The 23269-nt window shown below is 34.9% G+C and overlaps 1 protein-coding gene across 3 annotated transcripts in view; it reads left to right on the forward strand.

Annotated features, from left to right (window-relative positions):
* Window positions 1–21937, forward strand: part of Dph6 (diphthamine biosynthesis 6) — a 415070-nt gene extending 393133 nt beyond the window's left edge. For 2 of the 3 annotated variants that reach the window (XR_013438851.1, XR_013438858.1), the window contains one exon: window positions 21023–21937. The gene's annotated coding sequence lies outside the window, so the exon portion shown is untranslated. The remainder of the gene's footprint in view (window positions 1–21022) is intronic. The other variant, XR_013438852.1, reaches the window with a different exon arrangement.
* Window positions 21938–23269: the final 1332 nt, after the last annotated feature.

The following is a 23269-nucleotide window of genomic DNA, read 5'->3' on the forward strand; positions in this document are numbered from 1 at the left end:
AGTGTTCTGGCCTGGGTTTCAGCAAAAGGAGAAATGGCAAGAGAATTTGACAAGCTGAACTGATCTGCCACACTCAGACAGGAACGGAGAATACTTGTTTTCTGAGCAAGTGCATTCTGAGTCTTTAAGAGGAGGCTGCCAGCATAGAGAATACCACTAGGCCTAGCTCCCCAGAAACAGTGCATACTATCTTATCAGCTGACCAACTCCCAGGCAGCATTTTCACTTTCTGACCCTTCTACTGGAAGTAATTGTTAATTGTTGGTCTTTCTGAATTTCAGGCAGTATATTTTACATATAGAGGAAATTTAGTTAAAGGATACTAAGAAAGCAAAAAACAAAACACACTGTGAGTGCCAAACATAAAAGATCACACCTCTATGCTATAAAATCTAAAACGAGTCACTGGAAATGCATGCATGCACACAGAAGACTGAAAGGAAATATTCCAAAATGTTAAAGGAATTTGTTTCTAAAGAGTAAAATCACAGATGAGTTTGGTTTCTTCTTTATATGTTCTATGTGTTACAGAAAGAATGTATTGCAGAAAGAAAACCAGAACAATTATTTTAATAAATCAGAGAAGAAAGGAGATGAAGAAATAATCAAAAAGTTAGCACTATTTCCCTATAGTTAGATAGCAACTTAAGTCTTGGCCTCAGAATCCTTACAATTCAAAGTTTGTATCCATTCATATATGCATACACACACACACACACACACACACACACACACACACACACACACACACACACACATACACACACATACATACATATAATAGTTATAGGAAAATTTTTCTTTATTATTATTTTTTAAATGTGAATCATTTTAGTCAGTTTCTAACAGGGTCAATAAATCAGTTCCTAAAGCTCTTGGTTTATTAGTATGGTCTACCTAGTCCAGATTAATAATTGTGAAAAATCCTATTTACCATCAATGGTTTGAAGTAAATCAACTTGGATTTTTGAGAGAAGGAAAAAGAGGGACTCTCTAATTCCTGAGGCAAGTTAAAAGTTGTCTAACAAAAAGAGCTCTGTATAAAATATGTCTGGAGATAACAGAAAGTAGTGTTTTGTAGGAAATGACCCCCAAAATAAGATGAATTATTCAATCAAAATTAAAATTCAAGAATTCTAAGGAGATTTCTGTCCTAATTAGTCTTCTGCATTGATGCTTAGAGTCCAATTTTTACATACTTAAGAAATTACCAGCACTAAGAATCTGAAGGCAAAATATAGGCAAGCTATATAGACATGATGCCCCCATCATGAGCCAGGACACTTTAGTCTCCTAAGTGTCTTGAAGAGAGACAACCAGCTGGAAAGTGGACACATCTATCCAGCACTGCTCGCCATCATCTGAACTGATATCCCTCCTTATTTAAGACAGATTTCAGGTACATATCTGGGCTCTAGTGTCTAGACAAACCCACGCTAGCATTTCAACAAAACTGTCATATCTTTAAATGCTTTTAAAATGCAGAATGCAGAGTTTTCAAGAATTTCTTTTCTTTATTTTTTGCTTTGTTTTGTTGTTGTTATTTTTTCTTTGTACTGCATATATTGAAATAGCTGTTTAGCTTTGCCCAGTAATAAATAACACTAGGGAAAAAAAAGATATACTTAAGATGAATATTCTGTAAAACTTCAGAATTATTGTAAAGTCACATTTTTATCTACCATTTTTAGAGCCCATTTGATTTATCCCAACTTGGCATATTAGAACAGACATGGGGGATACAAACAGCCTGATAGTTAAAATTTTGTCTGCATATGAATCTCCTCTGGCTTCCTTCTCTGCCAGGAAAATTTTTCCTGTTGTCAGTCAACTGATCCTAATATCTTCTTGGAACAGAGCAAACATTTTAAAGTGCAAAGTAAAAGTCCTCCCCCAGCCCTAGGGAGAAAAAATTTTTTTTTTCCTTGAGCTGTTGATGTCTTTAAGAGAAATGACTTTAGTTGGTTCAGTCAGATGATAGAGGACACAGTTAATTCCCTAGAAAGAAAAATGTTTGAATAGCAGTAACACTGATTTCAAGTAAGGTATGTTTGGGTAACAGTATTTAAGAAGATAGCTTGAGTCATAAATTGTATAAGGGGTAAACCCCTCGTAAGCAACAACAGAAGTAGTTTGTTGGTTAACAATTTGTTATCTTTGCTCTAAAAACGTCCCATATTATGTATGTATTTTGAAATACGTTTATCAACTTAGAAAAGGAACTTGGGCCTCTTGACCATGATTGCTTTGCTTTTAATTAACTCATTACTTTTAATTATATGCTACGGTTTTATTTTAGAATCAGTTATTGAAAGTCTCAAGAAGAAAATAAAAACACAACTTTTTGTTCTAAATGCTATTTGGGGGGTGTGGCAGGGGTTTAACCAGGGATTGAACTAAGGGACCACTGAACCACATCTCCAGCCCTATTTTTTGTATTTTATTTAGAGACAGTGTCTCACTGAGTTACTTAGCACTTCACTTTTGATGAGGCTGACTTTGAACTCACAATCCTCCTGTCTCAGCTTCTCATGCTGCTGGGATTACAGGTGTGCACCACTTTGCCTAGTTGTCCTAAGCACTATTAAAAGATCTTGTTTTAAGATAGTTAAAACAAGTCTTAATACAACCTTATACTTCTTGATCCAGAGTTTTGGAGCTTATTTTAATAACTATTTCAGTGCACATTTTTAAAAACTATTGGCTAAACGTAAATTGTTAGCATGACAGAAAAAAATCACCAATGGGAACACTACAAACCAGAACCCAGTAGTGATGGTCACTGAAAGAAATATTTAAAACAAATAAGTTAGCAAGCCTATAAAGCTCTTCACTGATCTTTTATTTCAGAAAGAAAAAATAAAATTTATGTTAGAGATGATTCATGGACTAAATAGGAAATTGGTGGGGGCTGGATGGAGGTGGAGAAAGAAACCCAGGAAAGATGAATATTAAGTAGAAAGAATGAATCCTTTTGAGATTTTAAAGTTTTCATCATCAATTTGGGTTTAAAAGAATAAAATATTTCAGATAAATTTAAAGGCATTGAAAGATCCTCAAAATGAAAACATAAAGTGACCTTATTTCAGAACCAATCAAGGCAATGTCTTATTTGTAAGGTGTTTGGACAGTAATAACTGTATTAGAGTTCTCCTGAGAAACAGGAGGACGTCTGTCTGTCTGTCTGTCTATCTACCTACAGAAAGGGGAGGGGAGAGAGATTGCCTCAAATTATTACAGATAGTGGAAAGTCTAAAATCTACAGGCCAAAACAGGTAAGAATTGATATTGCAGTCTTGGATCTGAACTCTGCAGTGTAAGCCAGCTGGTGAGAAATGGGTCATGCCTCTGGGTTGAAGTTTTGACACAGATTGCTTTTTCCTAAGAAATATGCTTTGTTTTTCACAATGTTAAGGAGTGAATCCAGGGTATCCTGCATGCTAGACAAGTGCTGTATCATGCAGATTGCTTTTTCCTTAGGAATTCTCATTCTTTGCTCTGAAGGCTGACTGATAGAATGAGGCCTAGCCACATGACGGAGGGTAAACTGCTTTACTCAGGCATCAATATAATCTTATCTAATAACGTTCTTCATTTCAATGTCTAGACTTGTTTGACCAAACAACAGAAAACCATGGTTTGCTCAAAATGATGCACAGAATTCACTATCACACATAAAATTAACCATCACAATAGTTTTAGAGGTTAACCTCAATTTTGTACATTTTGGTTTCTCATAGTATCTGGGAAGAACATATAACTTTCTGAAAGTAATTGTATTAAGCAGAATGTGAAGTTTATGCCAAGTGCTCAGTGTAAATGGTGTTTCTCACATTTTCAAAACAAGTATATGCTACCTCAGAATTTCTCCTGAAATATTTCAGAAGACTATAACCTGTACATTTCAGACACTGTGTTTGGTTCTACCTCCAATGGTAGTATTTAGTAAAAATTCACTTTAGATCCTGAATCATATGACCAATACTTAAACATTAAAGAAATAGATGGTCCATTAGTATAATGACTTTGGTAATTGAGACATTGATCTTTTGTCCTTTGCTTTAATAGTAGCAAGATATATATATATATAATACATATATAATATGTAAATATACATAACATAAATTTTACTTATTTACAATATATATAGGAAATTTCATTCAAGCCATTTGCATCAATTTTCAAAAGTGACTACTTACAAACTTTAATTTAATTGCTTTGTTTTTGTTTATGTTTATATTTGCAGAGTGGGTCATTTCTTTGGTTGGGTGATTGGTTGGTTGGTTTGTAGACTGAAATTAAATACATTCTTTACCAAGACTAGAAAAAAAAGAACCTATGAATATAGATGGGAATTTAGAAAATGATTTTGAAAAAATGATCATAGATTTTAGTTGGTTTTATTGAAAGTACCATATCTTAATAAGCATAAACAATTTCACTAGCTTTGATAAAGTAATGTGTTTTCCCTCTCTAATATTTGCCTTTTTGTTGAAGTTGGATGATAAATAACATATAAAGGAAAGCTATCAAGAGCAATCAAAGTATACACATTTAAGTAAGCCAGACTAACTAATTTGCAATTTAAGAAATGGAGATAAGTACTTATGGCACCACAGTATCAGAGTAATGGGTCTACATTATTTAAATGATTAATAAAACCAATCAAAGGGGTAATATAAATATCTACTTAACTTCGGGTAGCATATATTCAAATCTCTTTTATAGGTATACAAATTTACATTACTATTATAGTCAAAGTCCTAAAAATAAAACCACTCTCTCTTTTTTTTCTTTTTGCTAAGTTTGTAAGTACTTGTTCTACTTGAGAGCATACATAGAAGAAATTTCTATCTTTAATCTTAAGGATTATTTCATTTTCTTCATACTTTGACATTCATTCTTTTTTAACAATTTGTTTTCCTTGTATGCTTTAAAAAATTACTACAAACTTAGTGGTTTGAAACAACAAAAATTTATTATTCAATAATTCTGTTGATCAGAAGCCTGGGTATATCTCACTGAACTAAAATTAGTATGGATAAACCTGGTTTCCTTCAGGATGCTCTAGGAGCTGTGCCTTTCTCACTTTTAAAGCTGCCCACATTCTTGGGTTAGGGCCCCATTTCTCCATCTTTAGCCAGCAACATCAGGCTGAGTCCTCACATTACCGTCTACTTAGTTCTGTCTATTCTGTTCCCACTTGCACTTATGAGAACTCACACAATTAGATTGCTCTGACTGGAGACATCAGGATAATCTCATCTCAAGGTCAACTGATTAGCAAGTTTAATTCCACCTGCCACATTAATTCCCATTTATCATGTAACCTCACATATTAACAAGTTTAGGACATAGATAACCCTTGCAGGAACATTGTTTTGCCCTATTAATTAATAATTCGTAAAGCTATTGATGTGCAATAAGAATTCATTGTACTAATCTATCAATTTTTATAGACTTTAACATTTCCAAAATAAACAGTTAAAACATAAATAACCCCTATGTCAACCAAAGAATTGTGTCTAGAAGGGAAAAGTTGTTATTCAAATTCAATTATCACCTTATTAGTGATCAGCTTCTTAGGAAATTTACTCATTTATTTCCAGGAAAATCTCTGAATAGATAAAATAATATAATAATTTTAAAATTTAAAATTATAGAAACAACAGTGGAATGAATCTGATGTAACTTTCCTGTGTACATATATTAACATACCACAGTGAATCTCAACATCGTGAACATCCATGAGACTGGATCCTAATTAGAATAACATATACTCCATGTTTTTATAAACATGTCAAAATAGACTCTACTGTCATGCAGACAAAAAGTATAAATTAAAATTTATGAAAATATAGGCATACATTTTGCATTAAGAAAAAAAGACCAGAATTTCATGTCTCCTAAAATGACCCAAATTAATTTCTTAAAATAGTCATTACAATTCTTAGAACTTTTAGGTTTGAAGAGCTCTTCTATATCATTTGGTCTAAGTACTTTCTGACACATGAAGTTCTTGCTGTAAAGATTATCCATGCTCCTTTTGAACACCTCTTGAAGTAAAGATTGGATAATCATGCCCACTGATGCTATTCTTTTTATCTTTGGATAGCTGTGACTGCTATGATTTTGTTCCACCTAAATGATTTTAAAGAGTAAGTTTAATACTACTTATATTTAATAGTTTAAAAAAATACTGGAAAGTACCTCAGCTGTCACCCTAAAGCTTACCTTTAATTCCTCTAGACATTGGTGGCAACCTCAAATCGGTGGAGACTAAAGACCACATCCCAATGGAACATTCTATTGGAGAAAAAAATTATCAACTTAAGTGAATTTCCCCAGCAGACTCATTTATCTGATAAACTGAATCATAGTACATTGGGAAAATCTAGAGAAGACTGTACCCATGTCTCTTCTCCAGACACTGGCTCTTCATGTTTTCTGAGATTCTTACTTTCCATAGATAACTATTTTAACTGGGCGGTAAGTGATCATTTTCGTCCTGGTTCAGCCCTGGACGTAGCTGTTCCACACACATGTGAGCTGTCAGTACAGATGTTTGGCCTATGGAGATAAATGGAGCTCAAGAGATGCAGCTAACTGGGAGTGGGCTGGGGAGGTTCAACCATCATTGAAGACCAGTTGAATCTTCCAATTCTGTGAGGACCAGATGAATCTCTGTCTCTGAAACTTCAAGACAAAGTTGATCCTTTCTGTAAATGATCATAATTTAAAACGAATTTTACCTGAAAAATGAGATTTCAGAGCAAATACAGGTCCCACTTTTCACTTTTCTAGTACTCGTTTTTGCGAGGTTTACTGAGAAGCTTAAACACACACACACACACACACACACACACACACGTAAGTGGCTATGGTTTTATAAAATTTAAATCTTTTAAAGTTTAACCTATCAGTTGAGTCCTTGCAAAAGTTTTTCTTACAACATCATTAGCTGCCTCAACTTCTGTCAGGGCCTCATCCTGTACTGCTCATTGAAAATATAAACCAATAAAGACCCTGGTTAAGACATTTTGTCCTCAGAGCGATTGGGTGACTTTTCTGAACTGCCATCTCTCTTCTTTAAGGGTTTGTAGTAAATGTTTACTGATACTGGGCACAGAAGCTCCTGATAGGAGTCTGTCATTTACTCCATCTTCATGAAATCTCACCTTTTGTTCCCCCAAATCATAGACTTACTAAAGCTCTTGACACTTCCCTTGAATCATACACAACCCACATCCCTGACCAATTATTAGCCTTTGTTACTCAAGACAATTTTCTCATGAGAAACTGGTGGCCTTTAGACCTAGCTATTGTGCTATAGACTCTCACCATACTATCATACTTTTTACCAGTTCATGTAATTCTCTACTGGGAGCATTTTCAGATTATGTACAGCTTTTATTAACTTTTGCCTCTGTGTACAGGAGTGGGTTATCGGCCGAGAAACAGGAACTCAGTACAAGCCACTCTCATCATCCTATCCTGAATAATGTTTTTACACAAATAAAGTCAGATTACTGACACTAGAGTTACCATTGATTGGGACAATCTTTTAACATAAGAGTTAACTTTTTCATAGACTGTTTGTAGCACCCTTTATTTATTTCTAAATAAGCTCAAAAGGCTTTCAAGGTATACTTAATTAAAATTCCCTTAAAATGGAGATTGGCTGATTCAATTTAGGTCTTACAAATTTACAGTAGCCTGAACTGGCACCTCTGAAGGCAACTCCCTCTGCTAACTAGCTAATCACTGTTAAAAGGAAGGGCAACATGTCAAACATTCTAAAACCAAAGTTAGTGTATTTGTTAGATAGTTGCATCTTTTAATTGGTTTAAAAATAACAAGGCAACCCAGCAAGTTAGCTTATTTTGTTGGATTGGCATAAATGTCATAAGTCATCTAGCAAATATTCAAACTGTAGAATTATTAAAAATAGACTTTATATGAGTGATTTATTAAGATTGTGTTTGGTTGAGGGGGACATGCTTACATCTCTTTTAAACTTTTTTTCAAGTTAAAATCATATCAACTATGGGATAAAAAATAAGATGTCAGGACTTCCATCAAACATCTGTTCATTTGCCTAAATGACTTCAAAAGTCATTATTTTGGAAAATCCTGGCCTCTCCAGTGGGTACAATTTCAGCTCACTCAGGGAGTTAGGATGGCCTTCTCTCCTCATTTGCTTCTTTAACGTCCACACAAAGATGTAAAATAGTTCCGCTGTCTGCCAAGATTCACGAATGTCTATTCAGCTGGCCTTATTCCTAACTCCATTACATTTTTTTCCCCTCATCTTTTCTTTTGTCCTCATTTTTACTCATTTGTTTAGGATGTGTGTGTGTGTGTGTGTGTGAGAGTGTGTGTGTGTGCATGCATGCACACGCACACTATTTAAAATCCTTCATGTAACAGATATTCAATATATAAGGAGCTGGACAGACAAAGAAATAGGCAAATTTATGCTGCTTAAGATGGACCTGAGCCCTTCTCTGTAACATAATGCAGTTTAATGTTTCTTAAACTATTGGGGCTTGTATCCAGGGCCTCTCGTGTGCTAGGCAAGCATTGTTCCATTGAGCTAGGTCTCCAGCCCTCCTGGTAGCATTTCTAACCTCATCTCTATGCATTTTCCACCATAGCCATCACATGTCAATACACAAAACCAGTCTCAACTTTCTAAACATACATCTTTTCTTTTTTCTCTTTTTTTACATTTTTATTATTTTAATTACATATTTATAATTATACTTTATTTAATTATATACAATATATTTTGTGTTATAGTTACGTATTTTAATTATATTTTTATAATTATAAATATGCATAATTGTGGGCTAAATGGTTAACATTCTTTATGCACATAACAATTGGATCAAATATGCAGTTTTTCTTTGGGAAAAGTTCCTTTACAACTTGGGACTCAGTTTCTTAACTAGAAAACATGGGAATGATATTTACCTTACACAGTGGTCAAACAATTAAGTATATTTACTTATGAAAAGTTCCTAACACGGTGCCTGACATATAAGCACACAGCAAATAATTTGTTGTTATTTTGGTTGTTACAGTAGTAGTGATCTTTTTTTCCCACAAATCTGTGGCTTTAAACATATATTTTCTTCTCTCTAAAATACTGCTTTCTCCACCTAGCAAATTAATATTTATTTTTCTCAGTGAGGACTTTCCTAACCCTGGTAGGGCAACTTTGAGTGTATCTTCTCTGCACCTGAAAACAGTTCGTAGACCTTCATTATTGTATTTAACACATTGTGTTCTAATGATGTGTATTGTCCTCATGTATTTATTTTCTCCACTAGATTGCTAAAGTTGTGGTATGCATCCTTAGAGACATCCTGACACCCAGCATAGAAGAGATGGAAGGAAGGGAGGAAAAGAGAATAAGGAGAGGAGGGAGAGAGGGAAGCGAAGGGAGGAAGGAGCAAGTAAACAGATGAATCCAGTCTTTTGGCAGCTCTCCTGTCCTCCATCATTCCTGGAAGATCCCCAACAGTGATGCATTGATCTAATTTACAAATTCTGTCAGTGCACTGATTAACAGTTCCCAAGTTTATCACTCAGGGCATAAATAACTCTGTTTCTGCAAGATATTAATTCATTCACAGTGACTAATTTGCTTCCTACTTGATGATAATGCCAACTATTGACTAAGGCAAAATCACTCAGCTTGCCAAACCCTTCCCACCCTCCCCCCAAAATCACTTATTCAGAAAATGGCTTATAGAGGAAGAAATAGCTGCTTTGGAAATTGACACAGATGAGCCAAAATTTGATTATTTAAAATAAAATTTATTCTACTGAGTCATTTAGTTTTGCTGGTCAGGTTTTGGTGGCAAAAGAGTTGGAAAATGAAAGCAGGAGCAGAGTGAGCAAGCACGGAATTTTCTTCATCACTTGCTTTCTCTTTGAAGATTTTCCCTGTCTAGCTTCCTGAGCAGTAAATGAAGGGTTTGCCTTGACCTAGCTTGTTGTATTAGCTCAAGAAATTCAGTCAGAAAAATTAATTGTAAACTAGAAAATGTTTCTCATAAGGAACATTTTTTCTCCCTTGTCATAATAAAGCTCCTGTTTACACTCATCTTATTTGTTCAGTAGAAACTCATAAAAGTAAGTTAACTTTTATCACTTTCTGAACTAACATGTCTAAAATTGCTAAAATCCATATTATTTTTTTAATCATATCTCTTGTTAGATGATAATAGTACTCGGGATCGCCAATTTTTTTTTTTTGCATAGTGAAAAAGCATGTAACAGTTAAAATGTAGACGCGGTTGCTATTCACATGCATGTGCACACATATACATGTTTTTTATTTAATTTTTTGAGCCAGAGGCAGATTAAAAAAAAAATCTATTCTCTTTCAACCCAGATTCTTTCCCAAGCTAACTGATGTATAAGATCCAATCACAGTGATTAATTCCAAGTTTGGGGCCAGAATTTGCCCTCTCTCCGTAATGTGTTATACCAAGTTATATCAGTAATGTTTTCTTTCCATCCTCTTCATCTCTTCTCTCAAAACTACCAACCAAATCAACTTCTACAATTAATCCTGCTCTGCAGTTACTCTTTTGATATCTTCAAATAAACATATGTGTTTTCTATTTATGTTTGTTTGATTATACTTATTTTTGTGTCCCTTCTTTCACTTTCTCTCATATGCATTCCCCTCCCATTCTTATTCCTACAACCTACTACAGGAATGTAACTTCTCTTTCTTCCAGTCCATTCTACAAACCAATATGATAGTATGTTCCCTAAATTACCATTCAACAATAACTTAAATTAAATTAAATTAAATTTCTTAATCCCTAATTGTAAGCATTTTTAGATTTGACACCTCAGCTGTCTATATTTATCACCCACCATCTGGAGTTTTGATCACTGCCCCCCTCATCCAGACCTGCTCCTTCTTCTAGTTTCTTTAGATCAGTAAAGGATATGACCAGCAAATTGGTGCAGCCAATATGGAAAGCAGTATGGAGATTTCTTGGAAAATTGAGAATGGAACCACCATATGACTCAGCTGTCTTGGTCTATACCCAAAGGACTTAAAAACAGCATACTACAGGGACACAGCCACATCAATGTTTATAGCAGCACAATTCACAATGGCTAAACTATGGAACCAACCTAAGTGCCCTTCAATAGATGAATGGATTTAAAAAAAACATGGCATATATACACAATGGAATATTACTCAGCAATAACAGAAAATAAAATCATGGCATTTGCAGGTAAATGGCTGGAGTTAGAGAAGATAATGCTAAGTAAAGTTAGCCAATCCCAAAAAACCAAATGCCAAATGTTTTCTCTGATATAAGGAGGCTGATTCATAGTGGGATAGGGAGTGGGAGCATGGGAGGAATAGATGAACTCTAGATAGGGCAGAGGGGTTGGAGGGGAAGAAAAGGGGCATGGGGTAATTAATGATGTTGAAATATGATGATCATTATTATCCAAAGTACAGGTATGAAGACACAAATTGGTGTGAATATACTATGTATACAACCAGAGATATGAAAAATTGTGCTCTATATATGTAATAAGAATTGTAATGTGTTATGCTGTCATATATAAATTAAAAATTTACATTAAAAAAAGAAAGAATAAAGAGGGTGAGTTTAATACATCAAAAAAAAAGAAAAGAAAAAAGAAAGGATATGGCTAATCAGCCAGTTACTTGAGCTAAAAATTTATCTCTGAATTCTCTCTTTCACCACCACATCTAATATATCACCAAGCCTCTTCATACTATTCCATAACATCTGCCCAATCTGTCCATTTCTACTGCCAGTTCTACTGCCTACCCAAACCCCCACTCTCATTTAAGTTGGATACCACACTAACTCCTGTTTTGGCTCTCCTTGCCTCTCCACAATCTATTTTCCACCTAGCAGCCAAAGAGAGCTTTATAATATAAGTCAGATCACATCAGATTTCTGCTTAAAACCATCCAGTAGCATTTGGTTCTATTTATAAAGTCCACATTTCTGTCCCTGCATCATGTGGCCCATGTGGAACTTTTTGATCTTAGCCTTTGTCTCTTCATCATCTCTCATTGTGCACACCCACACTGGCTTTCTTTATGTCTTCTTACACACATCACAGTGGATGGCATCAGCTCTAATTACTCCTCTGTAATATTTTTCACCTTGGACTTTGCTTGGTCATTATCATTGTCATTTAACTTTTGGCCTAAATATCACTGTATTTTCTGACTACCCAACATAAAATAGCTGCTAATTCACTATCACCACACCCTGCATCGCATTTATCTAACATTCATTTGTTTTTGTTTATATGATTGTTTCCTGTCTTGTTCACTGCTAAATTCCTTCATATCATTGTTTGGTTCTCAACAAACATGTATCTAACGAATGAAGGAAATTTGATTTCCCATCTCATATTCTGTCCACAACACTGAACAATATTTCTGATAGAAAATTTTAGGACCAAAGACCAGAGATAAATTGATTTGACATGGAGACAGAAAGTCTAAGTAAAAGAAAGTTACCTAAAAAGTGGAGTGTCCTTGCTGAGTGATATATTAAGAGAGAAGATGGTAAAAGATCTTCAACATCAGACTGAGAAAATTTGGATCAAATCTAATAAGGAAAAATACTATGAGCTTTGTGAAGAAAGGGATGTTTGGCTTGGTGACTGCTATACACCCAATACCTAAAATAGTTCTGAAACAGTGGGTGCTCAATAAATACTTTAAGGCATAAATGAATGAACAAACTTGATACAACCTCTTGGATGCTTTGTTCTGCAATACTTTAAAGACCCAGTAGAGATAGAAGACTATAGAATTCAGTTTCTCAAATTAGAGACCATGGATTGTATGTAACTGACATAATGAAATTCAGTTTCTTGTGCTTTTGCTAAAACCTACTGAATGACCCAAGACTAGGACCAAGAATGCAATGAGTTTCCTTGTGTTTCTAATAATCACACTATAGTTTGAGAATGAGTGCCCTACAGCATGTAAGATGATCAAAGTCCATAATTATCATCTGTATTGGAAGGACTTAAAGAAGTTGCAAGAGCTTAATGACAGAAAAGAGTTAAAATGACCAAGTGTCCAAACTAGCAGGCAGAGAAAAGGATACCTCCATTGGTTGGAGCATAGGAAATGTGTTCATTAGTATACAGAGGAATAGGTGAAGGTGAAATGTGAGACTAAGCTAAGAAATTATGTACTTCGAAATCCATAGAAGACTCTTTTCTATAATAAATACCATAGGCATTGCCACTGCATCCCATAGCACGAGGGTGCTAAGACAAATTAGTCTCATTTCCTATTGTCAAAACCTATATTAAAGGCATGATACTCCTGTTTATTTCATAGTGAAAGCACCGTGTATGTCTCAGTAAATAGTTCTTTGTGTTATAGATTCTTGAACTTGGCATCCTCCCAGCCATGAAATGTATATGGCAGTGGAGCAATGCTAGAAAGTAAGAGGGAAATGCTGGAGGTCTGATTTGAGGAAAGGTCCTAATGCCAATGTCTGTGGTCAATAAAAACATTTCAGAAAGTTGTTCAGTTTCCCATAGATGAGATTTTATTTATAATTCTTGGGCTTTAGAATATAGAATCTATACTTAGAACCGGGTTTGTTATTTTTTTTAATGCTAAGATGGACTGAGGCCAGTTAATGTTATTCATGAGAAGAAAACTTTAAACGTGGAACTATTTTTGGCACACATTAGTTTCTGTATTTTTATGTTATGGGGAACCTGACATTTAGACTACCCAGTGAGTTGAATACTCAAAAGTAAATTATTCCTTCCCACTGTGATGGATAGATGTTTAATATATACTTATACATGTTCGTCATAAAGCTCCAAATGCCTCTTGTCAGTTTCCAGTTAATTGCTGTCATATGAGAAAAGAAGGATGGTCAGCTGGTAGAAATTGTATTAGCACATGCCTACAACCATACCCATGAGACTGCTTGTTTCACTGCGATCATATTGGAGACTCTGTTTTGTGTTTGGTTTTGTTTTTAACTTTGATGCAAAGTTAAAGGAAATAAACAGAAGCTATGTGAATTATTCTGCAGACAATTCCATTTACTTTTCTAAGTTGAATATAAAGTAAAGTTGACCTCCCTTTTAACAGTAACAACCCCCTCACCACTCCAAAAAAAAAAAACGTCTGGTAAAGTCAACACCACAATGGAAAGAATGAATTTAAACATAAAAAAGGACCAGAATTTGCTTCATGGATGATATTTCCTAGGACATCCTCCTTATAAGGAATTTTAGGTCAAGAAACTGATACCCGACGAAGGAAACAGTTTGAATTCTCTAAACAGGCTATTAATTACCACTGGACAAGGGCCAACTCAAATATTAAAGGAGGATCTTGAGGTTATGTATGCATTCAGTCAATAAGTAGTCCTGTCCAACTTTGTATCTATACAAAACAATCATGTTTCAGGGCCAACTATGGAACTTGATCCAACAGTGAGAAGGGAGTGCACTGACTCCTTTCAGAGAGCCTGAGATTCTCTTAGGCCTCAGAGCACTAATCAGCACACATCCAGTTGCTTCTTTGGCTTGGTCCTCTTGAGGCCCATGCTATTTAGGGGATGTCCAAAACAGAGGCTGAGGAAGAGGGAGAGAGAGCTCCCATCCAGGAGGCTCACAGCACTGGACATAAATGTTGAGTCAAATGCTCCAGAAGAAAAAAAAGATCTTTTCTGCGTCCTTGGCTTGTGTGAAATGACTAACTTTAAAAATATGAAGACCCTCTCCCTTCATCTTAGTACCATAATGCTTCTATCATTTTTATTGCTTTCTCCCACATGGATAAAGATCTACTCATCCATTAAAAGGAAAAAGCGCTTTCTCTCTGGAAAGAGATATATTTTTTGTGATTTTTTCCCCATGTCAAGGACAACTGAGCCCAGAAGGCATAAATTAGATTTATTTAGAGTCTGAATTTATACAAGACCAAATTGTGATATTTTATTTCAATCAAGTTTGGCTTTAAAACTATGCTACTTTGTTCTGAAGGCATATTTTAATTTTTCTGATATTAGACTTACAGACCTTTTGTGAGCGATAGATAAGATTAAGTGTAGGCATATTATAATCATTTTGAAAAGTGCTAATAACCAATAGCAAGGAATGGATGAATATTTTTAAAACACCTCAAAATTTAGCTCTCTTTAAATCTTCAGTGTTGTTATTCACCTTTATTCATCAGGGCGACTGTGCTATAATTACCTGGAAATAAATAGCCCCCTCATTAACTTTGCCACATGTCTAGTCCTTCTTTCAACAATAGCTAATCAAATATGTTTAGAAAGTAAAAATTAAAAGTAAATTTCACTCTTTGTAATCAACACCACAAAACGTTTTTCTTTCAGAAATTATGCTTTTTATATGACATTTAAAAGTGTAACACCTGAGATGTATTGTGAGAGGAATAAGGTACTTTCAATAATTTAGATTAAAAACAATTAACCCTAGGTCATTTTTTCAAAGTCAATCTTCCACGTCAGGAAAATTGAGAGTAATTTAGAGACGCATAATACCTTTTATTAAATATTTCAAAGCCAGGACCATCAACTATAAGTGAATAAAGAAAGAATTATTTAATAACAGTTACAACACTCCCAAGCTACAAAAACTCACCTTGCAAATATCAAAAACATGCAAGTAGAGAGATACACGCTCTCCACCCAGCCACGACAGATCCAAATTGGTGCCAATTAAGGAAATTCATTTCCTCTCTGTCCCTGACATTATCTTCAAGAAGAAATCACACAACCAGCATAGCAAGGCAGCAGGATTCCCCTGTGGATATCCCTTCTCCATTACTGGACCCTTTCCATTATTGGAGCTTTCAGTGTATTGAAAATTACAGAAATGTTAAAACAAGACTCCACAAAACTTGTAGCATATTTTAAAAAGTCAGTCATGACACTGACTCTGGATGACAGTGTGGATAACCTCAGAAGACAACCTTCAATAAATGAATGGATAAAAAAAAATGTGGCATCTATACATAATGGAGCACTACACAGCACTAAAAAATGACAAAATCATAGAATTTGCAGGGAAATGGATGGCATTAGAGCAGAAGATGCTAAGCGAAGCTAGCCAATCCTTAAAAAACAAATGCCAAATTTCTTCTTTGATATAAAGAGAGCAACTAAGAACATAACAGGCAAGAAGAGCATGAGGAAAAGATTAACATTAAACAAAGACGAGTGGGGGGAGAGAAAGGGAGAGAGAAGGGAAAGCATATGGAAATGGTAGGAGACCCTCAATGTTACACAAAATTACATAGAAGAGGTTGTGAGGGGAAAGTGGGGGAAACAAGGGAGAGAATTGAACAACAGCAGATGAGGTAGAGAGGGATGATGGGAGGGGAGGGGACGCGGGATAATAGGGGATAGGAAAGGTAGCAGAATACAACAGTCACTAATATGCCATTATGTAAAAATGTGAGTGTGCAACCGATGCGATTCTGCAATTTGTATTTGGGGAAAAATGGGAGTTCATAACCCAATTGAGTCAAATGTATGAAAGATGATATATCATGAGCTTTGTAATATTTTGAACAACCAATAAAAAAATAAAAATAAATAAATAAATAAAACTTTTGTTTTTAATTGCAAAAAAAAAAAACCAAAAAACAAGGCTCCACAAAACTTGTAGCATATTTTAAAAAGTCAGTCATGACACTGACTCTGGATGACAGTGTGGATAACCTCAGAAGACAATACCATGAGTTAACCTGGAGGCTCTCCACAAAGACCAACAGGCTCTCTGTAGTTAGCCCTGCTGCCTCCTCCCCAGCTCCCATTCTGTTTGCAGGTTCCTCACAAGTTTCTCTGCCACGTGTATTTTACACTTGTAATCTCTCCTCCCTAATGAGGCCAGGGTGATCTTTCTGTTTCATTGTGTTATTCCCTTGTTTAAAACCCCCCTCAGGGTTCTGGTGATGTCAGGCTGCTTCTCTTGGGGACCCTGGGAGCTCTTCTTCCATTCCCAAGCCCCAGCACATTCCTCCACTCCCCCTTGGTCTCCGCAATCTATATATAGTCATCTGTTCCTGCTGTTCCCTGAGCCTGGTTGGTTCTCACTCACCCCATGGGTACATGGGAAAGTACCTGCTCCTCTCTCAAAATTCAGTACAAGTCTTCAGTAACTCTCAAGAGGCTCTGCCCAGGCTGGGGTTGTGGCTCAGTGAGAGCGCTTGTGTAGCATGTGTGAGGCATTGGGTTCGATCCTCAGCACTACATAAAGATAAATAAATAAAATAAATGTCTATCAACAACTTAAAAAAAAATTTTTAAAGAAGAGGCTCTAGCCACCTTTGTTTTCACCCCATTTGTTTGTTAACTTTTCTCATAGACTTTACGCGTATTGAACTTGGTTGTTCATGAGTTTAACTCCCCACGCTGCATTTGAGGTTTCTGTTTTTATTTTTTTTTATTTGTTTTTTTTTAAATTGGCTCTTTTTCATTATACATGACAGTAGAATCCATTTGGATAAAATTACATAAGCATAAACTATAACTTATTCTAATTAGGACTCCATTTTTTGTGGGTAGACATGATTGTGAGATTCACTTAGGTAGTTTCATATATGTATATAGGAAAATTATGTTAGATTTATACCATTGTCTTTCCTATTCCTATCTTGAAGACAGGGGCTATATTTTCATCTATATTTATATCCTTGGTTTCTAGAGCATAGGAGTGACTGATTAATATGTTTTATAATATTTTATCTTTGTTTTTCAGATCACTTGGTTATTCTTATTTCTTTTCCCTCCTAACCTTTTTTTTGGGGGGGTGGGTGCTAGAGATTGAATTCGGGGGCACTCAGCCACTGAGCCACATCCCAGCTCTATTTTGTATTTTATTTAGAGACAGGGTCTCACTGAGTTGCTTAGCGCCTCACTTTTGCTGAGGCTGGCTTTGAACTTGCAATTCTCCTGCCTCAACCTCCCGAGAAGTTGGGATTAAAGGTGTGAAGCACTGTGCCCAGCTCACCATTCATTTTTTTTTTTTTATTTTTCAAAACCCACTGTAATCTTCACTGATAAGTATTAACTTGGTGTCATGAAAGACATATCATGAAGGGAAATTGTACATAATTTTTAAAAGTCATCAGCTTCTAAATTCATTTTGAATGTCTCCCATGACACTTTTCATACATCTCTTCATCTTATTAGACTTAGAATCTACTTCTCTTCATGTACAGAGACAAGAAAATTTTGACCATTCAATTTTATGATTTATCTTTGTTTTTATTGCTACAGTATTTTTTTTTCGTGCTACTTGTTCATTTCATATATGTACTGTTTCTGTTACGTTGTAGATTAAATGACTTTCATGGGCTGGCCTGCCAATTTCAGAACCATCCGTAATAGCTTTTTCTGTAGAGAAATATATTTTAAGTTGCAATCTGCCTCAAAATGTTTTTGGAACTTAGCAAATTTCAGCACATTTGTAAGCTGTGGATTCACCACTGAGATTAGGAAACCTGTTATGTGCTTATTTAAATTATTCATTCAGCAAGCATTGATTGAGTAACAACATTTGTCAGGATCTGCTTCTCACTCTGATATAGGGGGCAAAACATTCATTCCCTGCCTTCAAGAGGCTTATAATCAACACATACATTTTGCTAAAAATCAATTTATTTTTCTGCCTCTCCCTTGTGAAAACAGATAAATTCTACTTATGACCTTAATTGCATTGAAAATGAACTTTCATCCTTCTGAGAAATGCTTCATAGATATGAGAAATATTTTGTCATTTGTTTCTTTAAACACTCTTTTTAAGATCTATTTCTCCAACATTTTTCTTTTTAATGTTTTCCTCTATTTCTATACTTTGTTATTTCATATCATGTACATTCATCCTTGAACACCTCTCTGAAATATTTCTCAAATAGCATGCTTATTTTAAAAGCCATTTTTTTTCTCCAGGCTAGACAAAAGAAGATCCATCCACTGTTTGAGGTCTCATTATTGTCTTCCACCAAGAAAAAAAAAAAAAGCTAATGGGCCTGAAGATAGATATAAGGTCTTTGACAATACAGTCTTCAGAATTTAATATGTGAGTTAGTGATCTTAAATAGTTATCCTTTAATCAGGTCAAAATTATTCTTGGCAACTAATGGATGTATCTGTAAAATGGAATTTGTCCATTAATGATAGAAAGGTTTCTAAAGATCTTTTAACATGAGATAAATAAAGCAATAGATCAACAAAAGATAGCCATATTTTATACTAATCACTTTGAAAGAGCTATTTCAAGTAATAATTACCCACTCAGAAATGATGGGGGAATTTTAATGGCTGTAGCTCAAAGAATCACTTACTGTGTGGCAAGACTAACTTGCAATTTTCCCAAGCTTAAAATGGAAACATTCTTTAATGGGAAAATAATGCCTTAATTCACTCTCTTAAATTTTTAAATTAAATTAATAAAATGCAATGTTTTTATGTTTAGAGTTTTACTCAATAGATTTTTTTTAAATCTATTGATTGATTATATAGAAGCTTGCAAACCAGTAGATTCCTTCTTTTTTTCCCATGAAAATCTTTCTTCTATGGGGCATACCTTACCTCTCCTGATAACTCATTTCCTTAATGCCATCAATTCTATGTTTGGTGGTTTTTTCCTCCTCTAAAATCCCTGTTTAAATCAGCTTATATTTTGTGGCTCATCTGATTGTGGAAACTTCCTCTATGAAACTGTTCACCACCCAGGGGGGGCAAAAAAAACAAAGTATGGTCTTTTGGTGCCAGTCCAAGGAACAAATAGGTCAGCTCATACTATTTGGAACTGATAAAAGGAAGAAGTGCCATCTTGCTTGCCATTTTGTTCAATCATTCAATCGGTGTTTCTTGAATATTTCCCCTACACAAAATATCTCAGGAAGTGGAATTAAAACCAATGATGCTGACATAAAGAAAATAACTACAATGCAGAATGATACCCTGGAACTTCATATGTTTTACTTTAGGAGCTAAAGAAAGATCACCAAATCTTCACAAAACTATTGCAATTACAATTAAATTGTGTTATCCCACAAAGTAAGATATCATGACTTCTCTTACCAGGGCATTTCTTAATTATACAGATCTGTCAAAAGAAAGAACCAACTTCAGAAACTCCCATAGGAAGATCCTAAAAGTAATCTCTCATATTGTTTTTAGAGCATCTATGAACTCCAACCTACATTCTCACTGTTAGCCTACCCGTATTTTTATTGAAAACAAAAGCATTGATTCTCAGGAATCATAAATTAAATATTATTTTTACTGTTCTCAAGTGAATTCTATTATATGAAATCCATTAAAATTTCAAGCATGCTTAAGAAATCCAAAATCTTATGCAACTAAACCAGATTTGTTTGAAACCTGGCTTCTCAGTATGGGTACCATGGAACCCAAATATATTAACCATAAGAGTTAACAGCCCATTTCATGGACCATCCAGAAACCTAAGCTCCAATTCTTACCCTCTTTATTGCACTGCTTCCCTTTCCCTTACATCTAGCCTTTTAATTTCTGGCTGGGAAGAATTCCTAACTTGCAACTTGCTTTAGTATTTCAGCTTTCATAATCTTTTAAGATTGATTCTGAGATGTCAAGAATCTACTTTAAGAATCTTTCTTTAACCAATGAAAGAAACTAGCTGACTGACTAGTGTGAATATTTCATCATCTAGCACTTTCGTCACTATTCATCTTTGCTTTTTTAATTTATTTTGAATAGGAACTATAATGAAGATTTATGGAAAAAAATCATGGCTCAAAAAAAAAAAAGAAAAAAGAAAGTCAACTACCAGCCCTGTTGATAGAAATAAATAGGAAACAGAGAAATTTGAACGAGTAATATTTCTTAGTCAAAAAATTATAAGTTTTCAATAGATTAAATAATAACACACTGAATTTGACATCAGATGTATAATATGAAATAATTCACAGAACTTTCTTTTACAGAGCAAAAGAAAACGATTTCAGGAAGAAGTTTCATGTCCCAAACAATGCAGTATTGTACACCATGGTGAAGAAATGTAAGTTGTCTCCTTGGTATTAGGAGGAATTGTACCAGAAAGAACTATCAATGGAAAAGTAACTGGAGAGAAAGCCAGAAATCAGAATAAAGTCAGAACAAACATTCCTATACATAGAAAATTGGAGATTCATAAAAATCTCCAAATCTAACTTCATAAATGTCAGAGGTCTACCACATCTTTTTTTTTTTTTTGGACAAGAAGTTTCCTTTATTGGACTTACTATATCCACTAAAACAGAAGGAAAAGAGAATTTTCTGATTCTCAAAAAAGCACCCCGTTTATAGACTTTCAAGTAGCATTTGTCCAGAGAAGATCTCAGTGACACTGATTCTTCAGGTAATGACCAGAAATTATTCATCCCACTTTAGAAATAGAAGAACTAAGGCTGAGGAAGAGACGGCTTGCAACCAAGCCCCTTGGGGCTCGGAGGTGCACCAAATGCATCATGAACACCTCATTGTGCGCTCGCATCGTGAACCATGCAAGAGTCTGAAATTGTCTACCAAGTTTTTTAAGATGTTGAATGCAATGTCATTTTTTGTTACTCAGCATAAGTATTTCTTATTTTTCATTGTGATAAAATATAGTGAAATTCACCATGTTAACTATGTTTAAATGTATAGTTCAGTGGCATTAAGTACATTCACACTATTGTGCAATGGTTGCCACTTTCAACCCCCAGAACTTTTTCATCATCCCAAACTGAAACTGTAACCATTAAATGCCAACTCTGCATTTTCTCCTCCCCCATCAGCCCTGATAACCACTATTCTTCCTTTCTCCATGTTTGACAACTCTGTACTTCATATGTAGGAATTATATAATATTTGTCCTTTTGTGCCTGGCTTCTTTCCTTTAACATAAAGACTTCAAGGTTCATTCATGCTGTAGCATGTTTCTAATGCTGAGTAATATTCCACTATGTGAACATGCCCCGTTTCACTTAACCATTCATCTGTAAATGGACCTTTGGGTTATTTCCATCTTTTAGCTATTGTGAATAGTCTTGCTATGAACATTAGTGTTCAAATCTCTGTTCCAAGTCCGTGCTTTCAGTACTTTAGTTTCTATGGCCAGAAGTGGAACTGCTGGATCATTTGGTAATTCTATATTTAATATTTTAAGAAACTGCCACCACTATACTTCAATATATTTTATAGGACTGGTATAATTAGTATAATGGTGGCAAAGCTTAAATCCAAATGATCTTTATTCTCACTACTGGTGTTATCTACTCTTTCATAGCTCTTATTTGCCTATGCAAACATCTTGCACAGATTCCAGTCCAGGTTATCTATAGACACATGCACTCTATGCTGTCACTCACTCTCTCATTCTGTCTCCCCCACCCCCTCTGGGAGCTGTCTGTTGGCTGTTTTTGGTGATTTATGACCTCCTATTCTTAATTATTAGCTCTATTTTATGGCAAAACCCTGAAGCAGAATTATCAACTGTGAAATTTATTTAAAAGAATTTAGAACTGGGGTAACACAGTGGAATATTACTCAGCATTAAAAGAGAATAAAATTATAGCATTTGCAGGTAAATGGATGGAGTTGGAGAATATCATCCTAAGTGAAGTAAGCCAATCCCAAAATACTAAAGACCGAATATTCTTTCTGATAAGTGGATGCTGATCCATAACGGGGAAGGACAAGGCATGGGAATAATGGTGGAACTTTGACTGGGCAAAGGGGAGGGAGAGGAGGGAGGAGAGGGAGGGTTCATGGGGGCAGGAAAGATGGTGGAATGAGATAGAAATTATTACTCTAGGTACATGTATGACTGCACTTAATAGTGTGACGCTACATCATGTACAACCATAGAAATGTAAAGTTGTGCTGCAATTGTGTACAATGAATCAAAATGCATTCTGCTGTCATATATACCTAACTAAAATAAATTAATTAATTTTAAAAAAAGATATGTTATGTTCCTTATAATATTTCCCAGCATCTAGCTGATGACCTGTCATATTATAGGTATTCAATAAACACTACAGAAATGGGAAATAAAAAGAATTTAGGTTCACATTTTCTTGTGTCTGTACTGTTTATTTATTCCTCACACAAGTCAGAAATTATAGTTATGACCATGGTCTGTTAATTTTTCACTTGGGTAGTTTATTTTGTAATGCTCCTCTATCCTCATTTGTAAGGAAACAATTTAC

Source organism: Ictidomys tridecemlineatus, chromosome 5 (genome assembly GCF_052094955.1).
Source record: "Ictidomys tridecemlineatus isolate mIctTri1 chromosome 5, mIctTri1.hap1, whole genome shotgun sequence".
Taxonomy (NCBI): Eukaryota; Metazoa; Chordata; class Mammalia; order Rodentia; family Sciuridae; genus Ictidomys; species Ictidomys tridecemlineatus.